We start from the raw sequence: 11,754 nt of genomic DNA, 5'->3' as shown, positions 1-11,754 counted from the left end.
TAAAAGGTGCGGGGTGATAACCTAGGCCGAAAGGAAGAACCCGATACTGGTATGCTTCGCCCCTGAAAGCAAACCTCAGGAATCTCCTGTGATGAGGATGGATAGATAAGTAAGCGTCCTTGAAGTCCATTGTGACAAACCAGTCCTCGGACTGAGTATGTGACACAATCATATTTAGCGTAAGCATACTTTGAACTTAAGAGACTGAAACCTGCTGTTTAATTGACGCAGGTCTAGAGTAGGACTCAACCCCTCATCCTCTTTTGGAACAATGAAGTAATGGCAGTAAAACCCTGACTGTCTGCCGGGAGGAGGAACCCCTTCTACAGCTCCTTTTGCAGAAGTGTCAGTACTTCCTGCCCCATATCCAAAGCCTGCTCGGGGTCCACCACAGTGGGGAGGACCCCTAGAAATCTGGGCGGACAAGAACCGAATTCTGAACCCTTTTCTATAGTGTGCAGGACCCACCGAGAAATATGTGGCAGTAGTTTCCACGCTGCCAGAAATTCTACTAGGGGAACCAGTCTCTCAAGACTGGCCTCTGGATTTGGTTGAACAGTCACTACGGTGCCCTGAAGTGGCGAACCGGCAGGGAACAACCGAACTGACCGTTCTACGACCCTCCTTGGAGGATCGTATGGGGACGCTGACACCTCGGTGCCGTGAACGGCGAACCGGCAGGGAACAACCGAACTGGCAGCGCTGCGACCCTCCTCAGAGAGTCGCACCCCAGAGGGCGCCGAGGAGAAACGATTTCTCAAAACCGTCCCTGCCCCGGAGGAGCCCTCAGAACCTGATAGCCTCATTTTTACGACAGGACTTCCTGTCTAAGCTTTATTAGAGATGACGACAGTCCTCAGATCTTGCCTACCTCTAAATAACTTAGTTCCTACGACCCTTCTCGGAGGATCATATGGGGACGCTGACTACTCGGTGCCCTGAACGGCGAACCGGCAGGGAACAACCGAACTGCCAGCACTGCGACCCTCCTCAGAGAGTCACACCCCAGAGGGCGCCGAGGAGAAACGATTTCTCAAAAACCATCCCTACCCCGGAGTGGACCACCCTTTAGAAGCCTGATAGCCTCGGCGTCAGGGCTTCCTATTTGTCCAAGCTTTTTTTAGAGATAAAATAGTCCTCAGATCTTGCATATCTCTAACTGGCTAGACTGCTACCGCCACCCAAGTCCCCCTCGATTGTGGAGGACCCAAATGGCGATGCTCGTTTTTTGCTGCGAGGAGCTTAGTAGACCAAGACTGCTCCGCCCAGCAGTCTCAGGAACATTAGATTGGTGAGGAAGAAACCTCTGGAACGCCGCTGAATGGTTTATTTCTTAGTTTTTTGAAAGCGGAGCGTCCAGAAGAACAGACATAATTTTATCTTATTTTTTTATTTTTGTTTAATTTTAAATCAGAAAAACGTTTATATATATATATATATATATATATATATATATTTTAAAATATATTACTCCGTCATCACCAGCAGGAAAACAACCGAACTGGCCGTGCTGCGACCCTCCTCAGAGAGTCGCACCCCAGAGGACCCAGAGGAGAAACGATTTCTCGAAACCGTCCCTCCCCAGTATAAATATGACAAGGACAGAATACAAAGATCGCTTGCTGAAGGCAACAGAAGCTGTCGCGGTCTGTTTTCAGGTGTGCTTTATAGCTTCCTGGTCTATGACGTCACCCGCCTATGACGTCTAGCTCTTCCATTGGACTGATTATACACGTGTTTCACGACTTAATCACGCAGAGCGTTCCCACCGCGTCTCAACGTAGCTCGAGTTCCCTTGAAAGGGAACTTACCAGCGCAACATCTGATGGGTTTTTTCGTAGATCGCATCATATATATGGTATTGAAGTGTCGATTGTAGCTCATAGCATTGCAATGCCTCGTTCATTTTTGACGTGGTCATGACCGGTTTAAATGCAGTGAATTTTTGCTTAGACTCCTGTATCCGAAGCTGAATATCTTTTCATATGGTCCCTCAGTGGCTAAACACCCTCTGGCTCTGCCTGCTATAGCTACACCCCAAACTTGAAAGGGAGGTATCTGATTCACAATGACAGCAGTACCAATGCTGAATATGGGTCATACAATTGGTCACACAAACATTAGCTAATGAAACTTTGACATGAAAGTCTTAAATTTATATACATATTTAAAATGATTAATTAGAATAATATAGTCAGTTATACATTTATTGTATCTTTAACTTGTTTTCTAACTTAAAGTGACATTCTTTCCATGATAATAATCAACACATTTGTTAACTGCTTGTGTGATGAATGTTGAACAAAGTCATCAGCTGCAGGTTTTTATAGTTATTTTATTTTATTTATGTATTCAGTTTTAATAATGTTCATTCTGATCATGAAAATAATAATAATAATAATAATGATATATATATATATATATATATATATATATATATATATATATATATATATATATATATATATATATATATATATATATCTATATATATATAAGAATGATCATTAATAAAATCGAATCCCTGACAGGCTTTTAGTTAATTTCTACTTACAAATTTTTGGTTTTTACCTTTGCCACAACCTTGTTTCCCCCCTCTATTATTTAAAATAAATATTTTCTTATAGTCTGTCTGTTTTATACTTTCTGCCTTTTAATTTCTGTTGTACTCTAGCGTATGCTTGTAAAGTGAATATTTTTGGCTTTTGTATGATTAATTGCTTGTGATGTTGCTCATAGATAAAAGAATCTGCTAAATTATTAAATATAAATGTAAACCGATCATCACAAATCGTGAGCTCACAAAATAGCAGAATAGTACGACGAATCACAAAATCGCAAAATAGTATGATGATATCCCCATGAGAACCAGATGAAAAAGTTTTGTGAATTTAGTTTAATTTTAGGTTTCAGGCTATTTTCAACCAAACTTTATATAAAGATGATTCTCAACTATGTTGTGAAAGATATAGGCCTGACAGAATGATTTGATATAGTATTTTATAATCTCCTCTATTTCTGATAAAAATTTATGAAATCGATATCCTGTTTCATAACATAAAGTCATATTCGGATTCGAAACCCCATTACGCTTACCTGAGATGTTGATTTACGACAAACAGTTATAAATGATAATTACAAAATATTATAATTTCCATAAGAATGCTAAATTTGATTATTCAGTCAAAGTCCGTCATTTTTAAACATCAAGGAGAGGGAGTTTTCATGGTGAAACCTCCAAACATTTGATATCTCTGAAAAGCACTGAATGTGCTCTTTACAGTACATCCAAGACTTAAAACTGTGACATGTATGGTTACATTGGAATGGAATTATGCAAAAATATAATGTATAGGCATACAATATAGACAAAAGTCTATGCTTGGGTCTCAGGAGGATATCATTTATTTGTATGTATAAATATACAATAAATTATATTTATTTCCAAATTGATGGACTACATAGGACTACATACATAATATAATTTATGTAAGTTATCATTCTTGAACCTCCTGTTAGTGAGCCTCATTTGACCTATTTGCACATGGCAATTTGAGCAATTATTCTAAATATGGTAGATTTCACCTCAACAATTAGTATGTTTTATGGCATCTTCATAAATTAGTGTATGTATGTTCTCTATGTGAGAAGGCCATTTGTAGTGCTGAAATTAAAGTGGCCTAAATGTTTAATCCTTCATCTATTTACCCAAATTTCCCCTGGGCTGACATTAGCGATACTATTGACCCGTAATAACTGTTTACACACAGCCAGGGCTTAGTGACATACCCCTGTCTGCATTTCTCTGTCACTCTGTAATAAACACTGTTGGGTCAAGGAGTGAGGTAAAATTTCCCTGGAGAGGGCCTGTGGTCTCAAACCCCCAGAGCTTTTGCTCCACATGACACTGATTGCCACATATGCTCACCCACACACAGACACACACACCTCCCATTGTTTGTCAGTCAATCTTGCACACCTTCCCATTCTCTCTCCCTCGCGAAGACAAGCCCACTCACACACAATGAAAGGAGCCTGAAGCCGTCTGACCCAAGCCATCAATGATTAATGGACCAAGCCAAACCTATGGCAGATCAACCTGATGACCAGACAAGCTGTGGGAGGTCAAAACAAGACCACCACATACAAACAAAATATCAGTCATGCCAATATTACATTGGGCCTGGTTGCAGATTAATGAAATAATCTCTAAAGGCTCAAAGAAAAGAAGCTCCACAAGCACAAATAGTATTAACCCTACTAACCCAATGGGAGCCTATTTAAACATTCTTGTGATTGAAAAATAACTCTTGTTTAGACTCAAAAAAGTCAAAAGCTTTTACATATTTAAATATTGATTTCACATATTCAAATCTAGAGTTTTTGTGACAGATTCTGGTCTTCTTTTATAAATTAATACAGCTTAAGAGCTGAACATTACAGTACAGAGGCCACATTATATTTCATATAAATAGACAGGTAGCACATAATTCTGTAGAATGAGACTGTATGGCGTAGAACTTTGGAATTAAGGGGTTTTAGTCAAATTAAAACTTACATTTTTAAGTTAAATTGAATTGAACTAACAAGGAATTACTGAATTGCAATCAAAGACATGCAGCACCTTTCTGTTTAGACTAATTACATTTTTCATCAATTATCAACTATAAATATTAATAGTCATTAAAAATGAATGAATTCATGAATTAAAAAAAACAACAAAAAAAGCAATGCTTTTAGCAGTAATTGCTTTGAATTTAGTTATTTTTAAAATCAACTTTTTAATTTCTAATTAAGATCCCGATTGCTAGTTCAGTTCAAATTCTATTCAAATTCAGCAATTCAATTGGAATTCAAAAAGCATTCTCAATTAAATTCTGAGTGGTACAAATTAGTGGCATGAGGGTCAAATTTGCTCACACTGGTTAATTCCCTACAATGCAAGTGGTGACATAATTTGAGTTTGTAAATGGCACAGAGGAGCGGTATTTAGTGAGAATGAATCTCTCTCTTTAGGCTCGAATGATAGTCTCCTTTGCTAAAAGAGATGGCGCCGTGATCTCATAAACAGATGGCTTTGCTGTGCATGGCGGGGCCATTTTCTGGAGAAATCCCTCATTAGCATCTTAGACTTTTAGCCGTCTGATTCGTTCCTTTTCAGAAGGCCGATTTAAGAGTGAAGCCCTTCAGGTCACGCTGGCAGAATAAACATACAGTATGGGTGACAAATAAAATCATTAAAAAGTATTGGATGGGCCACACAGGGGGCTCAGAACAGCTCTTCCTGCTTATCCAAAATTTCATGCTAGTCATGCCATGAGGACATGTCGTCCTTAAGCGTCCTTATGTCCTCATGCACTCAATACAGATTCAGAGGGCTCTATAAAATCCTCTCAGTCCTGATCTAGTGATTCCTCCTCACATCTTACTTGAAGTGTGTCGACTGCCCTCAGCATTATTGCAGCAGTATCCCCGCATCTGTAAAGCACTCTGAAGTGATACATTGGTAACACACACACAAACAAACACATACACAGATTTGTACCTTTGCATCAATGGCTGCAGAACTGCAGGTTATGAGCTGTCTTTGATATGAGTTTGGTAAAAAAAAAAAAAAAAAAAAAAATTGCTTGTGTTAAAGCTGCAGTAGGGAGTTTTGAGAAAATGTTGACTTACCCTGAAAATTTGAACAAGCACAACTTACAGGTCCAACCCTTGCTCTCTGCTACGCTACAGCCCTCCCTCCACAGCTCCTCCTCCACAGCGGAGCCTGCCGTGAACGCGCAGGCTAGTAAGCAGGACCACCGATGACGGCAGATTATAAACAGTTATGGAACATTCACTAATAGGGATGAAACATCAACAATATGCTTTACATTGACTATGGCCTGCCCATACTTTGACTACAAACTTGGTCCTCAAATCATTATGTATTTTGCAATACATGTAACTTTATAACGTTGCACTCTTTCTATAAGTTATAAATAGCTAGTAAGATAACGTTAAAGGATTAGTTCACTTTAAAAAAAAACTTTTGCTGATAATTTACTCACCCCCATGTCATCCAAGATGTCCATGTCTTTCTTTCTTCAGTCGAAAAGAAAGGTTTTTGATGAAAACATTCCAGGCTTTTTCTCCATATAATGGACTTCAATAGGACACAAACGTTTCAAGGACCAAATGACAGTTTCAGTGCAGCTTCAAATGGCTTTAAACGATACCAGACGATGAATAAGGGTCTTATCTAGCGAAACGATCGGTCATTTCAAAAATAAATAAAACTCTTTAAGTTTTATAAGCACAAATGCTCGCCTTGCTCTGTTCTGTGATGCACGTTTGTGATCCTGTTCGAACTCGTTCATCAAAATGAACAAATCTTTTTTCGAGTCATTTCGTTCGTTGAATGAATGAAATGACTCGAAAAAAGATTTGTTCCTTTGGATGAACGAGTTCGAACAGGAGAGTCACCGAACGACGGTAGGCGCTCGAGCGGGGTGCAAGAGAGGGGTGATCAGCGCGTACACGAGCGTGATTGACACTGCTAAGACATTCCTCCTGGCTCTGATTGGTTGTTTCTGACCGGGAGCGGTGTATTTCTGCAAATGGCAATAGGACCACAGGGAGGAGCCAGAGGAGCTTGATTTCATTTGTCTCATATTCTACTGTCAGGACATAATGACAGTTTTAACAAATATTTGTTTACAAAAGTTACCTACTGGAGCTTTAACCTAGTATTTCTGTTCCACCCATGAACACTCACTAATTAGCAGAGTGCTGTTGCTCAGTTCTGGTTAATAGTAGTCTATGGATGTGTGCTCGTCCTGATTTTGCCAAGTGGGAGCTGTCCTGAGACCAATATCTTTATGATGACCCTGGGACAACAACTGCCTCAGCCAATCAACGTTTATGATGTCATCACAGTGTGCCCAACCCCGTCGAGTCCGCCAAATTTAAACAAACAAACAAAAAAAACACAGCCCTGCCAACAAGTGCACAAGTTACAAGGTAAGACCAACGGCTATTTACATTCTCCTATTAATTAACAGCAGTCTTTTACTGCGACTAAACATATTTGTTTTTTGAATAACGTTAGCATTTCTCCACCATTGAAGTAATATAACGCATATGTTGACGTGCTTAACAGTAAAATTGCCAGCCAAAATTGATCAGCATCGCTGACGTTCTGGCTCAAAAAATAAAAACAATAGAAGATGAAAATACTGTTTAGATGTTTAACGTATAGTTTTTATAGTGTGCCTAGCTACAAAAACAAAAAAGACGACTCAGGGAGAAACGTTTGAATTAGCTTATTTCTAATGTTGTCCTCAGACCATCATATATGTTGACCTCAAGTCATCACTGATTTATTCTGTAACATGATGTTGTCCTCAGACCATCATATGAATATGTTGACCTCAAGTCATCACTGATTTATTCTTACATGATGTTGTCCTCAGACCATCATATTAATGTTGACCTCAAGTCATCACTGATTTATTCTTACATGATGTTGTCCTCAGACCATCATATTAATATGTTGACCTCAAGTCATCACTGATTTATTCTGTTACATGATGTTGTCCTCAGACCATCATATATGTTGACCTCAAGTCATCACTGATTTATTCTGTAACATGATGTTGTCCTCAGACCATCATATGAATATGTAGACCTCAAGTCATCACTGATTTATTCTTACATGATGTTGTCCTCAGACCATCATATTAATGTTGACCTCAAGTCATCACTGATTTATTCTTACATGATGTTGTCCTCAGACCATCATATGAATATGTTAACCTCAAGTCATCACTGATTTATTCTGTTACATGATGTTGTCCTCAGACCATCATATATGTTGACCTCAAGTCATCACTGATTTATTCTGTAACATGATGTTGTCCTCAGACCATCATATGAATATGTAGACCTCAAGTCATCACTGATTTATTCTTACATGATGTTGTCCTCAGACCATCATATTAATGTTGACCTCAAGTCATCACTGATTTATTCTTACATGTTGTCCTCAGACCATCATATTAATATGTTGACCTCAAGTCATCACTGATTTATTCTGTTACATGATGTTGTCCTCAGACCATCATATATGTTGACCTCAAGTCATCACTGATTTATTCTGTAACATGATGTTGTCCTCAGACCATCATATGAATATGTTGACCTCAAGTCATCACTGATTTATTCTTACATGATGTTGTCCTCAGACCATCATATTGATGTTGACCTCAAGTCATCACTGATTTATTCTTACATGATGTTGTCCTCAGACCATCATATGAATATGTTAACCTCAAGTCATCACTGATTTATTCTGTTACATGATGTTGTCCTCAGACCATCATATTAATATTGACCTCAAGTCATCACTGATTTATTCTGTTATATGATGTTGTCCTCAGACCATCATATGAATATGTTGACCTCAAGTCATCACTGATTTATTCTTACATGATGTTGTCCTCAGACCATCATATTAATATATAATAATAATATATATAATATAATATATAATATAATAATTCCTGTTCTAGACTGGACTTTTAAGGTGCAAAATGCCCAGATGTCAGAGGCATGTTTTGGTGCGAGACAAGAGCTAATACACAAAGCATGCTATTTATTTGTATGCATTCCCAGTTTGTTGATATGTATTTCAGTGTTTTTCAGCATCTGACTAGCAAAAAAAAAAGTCTTTGTGAACCCCATGCAGACCTTCAAAACCAATTTGAAGGCTAAATGCTAATCAGAGGCCATGGTTGTTTGTTTTAAAGTGTAAGAATTTACATAGCTTACTATAAGGATATTAAGTTACCTCGTCAGAAACCTCGTTGTCCTCCATTAAAGTTTTAAAACTTTCCACTTGTAGATTGTATGGCCCCACACATCCTATGGTGAACTTTGGCCTTTTATTTTGGAGACACCTTAATGCTTTATCATCTACAAAGATGAAAAAAAATGAATAGAAGCACATTCGGCTTTCATTAACAATAAAATTGTATATAAATCAAATAAATCAATAAAAATAAAATGTTTTATTGTCAAATCAATACAATTTAAAATGCCCATCTGATAAAATTGCAAATGTATGTTTATAACAACATGCTGTGAGAAGTTGCTTCTCTTGTAGCTTCCAAAGAAGCAGCCTCTCCCCCAACCGCCAGCAAGGTATACATTGTGTTAGATTTGAAAACGTTAAAAATGAAACATGGTTAAATTACATCAAATAAGGTAAAAAGAAAAAATACAAAAAAAGCATACCTTCCATTGTGTGCTGTTATTGCCACTTGGTGTCCTTTAGTCTAAATACAGAAGCAATGATAAAGACTTATTATAAATATGATTATTTTACAGATAGGTCTACTGTGAGGTTATATCATCAGGGAAGCAATTGTTGGAGCACATTTTATTATATTTTATTGATCTGGAGCGTTAACTTGAAGTCAACATATTAATATGATGGTCTGAGGACAACATCATGTAACAGAATAAATCAGTGATGACTTGAGGTCAACATATTCATATGATGGTCTGAGGACAACATCATGTTACAGAATAAATCAGTGATGACTTGAGGTCAACATATTCATATGATGGTCTGAGGACAACATCATGTAACAGAATAAATCAGTGATGACTTGAAGTCAACATATTCATATGATGGTCTGAGGACAACATCATGTTACAGAATAAATCAGTGATGACTTGAAGTCAACATATTCATATGATGGTCTGAGGACAACATCATGTTACAGAATAAATCAGTGATGACTTGAGGTCAACATATTAATATGATGGTCTGAGGACAACATCATGTTAGAATAAATCAGTGATGACTTGAGGTCAACATATACATATGATGGTCTGAGGACAACATCATGTTACAGAATAAATCAGTGATGACTTGAGGTCAACATATTAATATGATGGTCTGAGGACAACATCATGTAACAGAATAAATCAATGATGACTTGAGGTCAACATTAATATGATGGTCTGAGGACAACATCATGTTACAGAATAAATCTGTGATGACTTGAGGTCAACATATTCATATGATGGTCTGAGGACAACATCAGAAATAAGCTAATACAAACGTTTCTCCCTGAGTCATCTTTTTTTTTTTTTTTGTAGCTAGGCACACTATAAAAACTATACGTTAAACATCTAAACAGTATTTTCATCTTCTATTGTTTTTATTTTTTGAGCCAGAACGTCAGCGATGCTGATCAATTTTGGCTGGCAATTTTACTGTTAAGCACGTCAACATATGCGTTATATTACTTCAATGGTGGAAAAATGCTAACGTTATTCAAAAAAAAAATATGTTTAGTCGTAGTAAAAGACTGCTGTTAATTAATAGGAGAATGTAAATAGCCGTTGGTCTTACCTTGTAACTTGTGCACTTGTTGGCAGGGGTGTGTTTTTTTTGTTTGTTTGTTTAAATTTGGCGGACTCGACGGGGTTGGGCACACGGTGATGACATCATAAACGTTGATTGGCTGAGGCAGTTGTTGTCCCAGGGTCATCATAAAGATATTGGTCTCAGGACAGCTCCCACTTGGCAAAATCAGGACGAGCATGGATGTGTGTAAGAGTGTGTGTGTCTCAGTGGCAGTCCAGCCTGAACAGGTTTAATTGATGCAGGTCGTCACACTCAGTGAACCCCGCCAAGCACCTCCCTGCTCCGCCTCCACGCATTACTGATAATTATCTGTGATGTCTCTCTCCCTGTATGCCAAAGACCTTCTACCTGTCTGTCTGTCCGTCCTCTATCTATATCCGTCCGTCTGTCCGCAAAATGGTGATACATATGATTTATGCTTGCATCCATTGAATTGTAAGATTTGAATACTCTTACAAACAACATATTACAGTACACCTAGAGGCCATGCATAAATGAAAAAGAAGAAAAAAGAAATACAGAGAGAGAGAGAGAGAGAGAGAGAGAGAGAGAGAGAGAGAGAGAGAGAGAGAGACTCGTTTTTAAGTTGACGTTCGTCTTATGATGTAGGACATTATGAACAATAGAATGTACTAAAGGATAATGCTACAAAATTGAAACATGGTAAATGTCAGATGCAATATGTTAAGCTTATGCTAGAGGTGAATATTTGATATTTAGAATCTCAAAAAATTATGTCAGTTGAAATCTGCGCATATCCATAGATATAATTTTTTAATTGTATGTCTGTGAACTGCGTTTGCAAGTTTAAAGGGTTAGTTCACCCAAAAATGAAAATGATGTCATTAATGACTCACCCTCATGTCGCTCCAAGCCCGTAAGACCTCCGTTCATCTTCAGAACACAGTTTAAGATATTTTAGATTTAGTCCGAGAGCTCTCTGTCCCTCCATTGAAAATGTATGAACGGTATACTGTCCTTGTCCAGAAAGAAAATAAAGACACCATCAAAGTAGTCCATGTGACATCAGTGGGTTAGTTAGAATGTTTTGAAGCATCGGAAATACATTTTGGTCCAAAAATAACCAAAACTACGACTTTATTCAGCATTGTATTGTCTTCCGGTTCTGTTGTGGATCCGCGTTCAGTGACGCTGCTGACGTAAGACGCTGCTGACGTGTGTTTGGTGCGCCCGAGCTTCGTTTACAATCTGAGGGAGACGCACGCTGGAAACAAAACAATCTTCACAAAAATGTCTAAGGATTTCCACACAGAGGAAGACTTGCATTTTTTTGCACAGCCATATTTATTTGAACCCGAATACACGGACGC

General features: G+C 38.0%; 1 long non-coding RNA gene across 1 annotated transcript; it reads right to left on the bottom strand.

Moving 5' to 3' along the window:
* Positions 1 to 8,839: 8,839 nt before the first annotated feature.
* Positions 8,840 to 10,457, bottom strand: LOC143757104 (uncharacterized). Its single transcript, XR_013210398.1, has 3 exons — positions 10,409 to 10,457; positions 9,280 to 9,320; positions 8,840 to 8,958 (listed from the first exon to the last, which is right to left on the bottom strand). It is a non-coding gene; the product is annotated as an uncharacterized LOC143757104 (long non-coding RNA).
* Positions 10,458 to 11,754: the final 1,297 nt, after the last annotated feature.

This window comes from Siphateles boraxobius, unplaced genomic scaffold, assembly GCF_051911475.1.
Source record: "Siphateles boraxobius isolate OS27281-9 unplaced genomic scaffold, OSU_SipBor_1 3, whole genome shotgun sequence".
NCBI classification, from domain to species: Eukaryota; Metazoa; Chordata; class Actinopteri; order Cypriniformes; family Leuciscidae; genus Siphateles; species Siphateles boraxobius.
The sequence above is the reverse complement of the archived record's forward strand: the minus strand, read 5'-3'. Positions and strand labels throughout refer to the sequence as shown.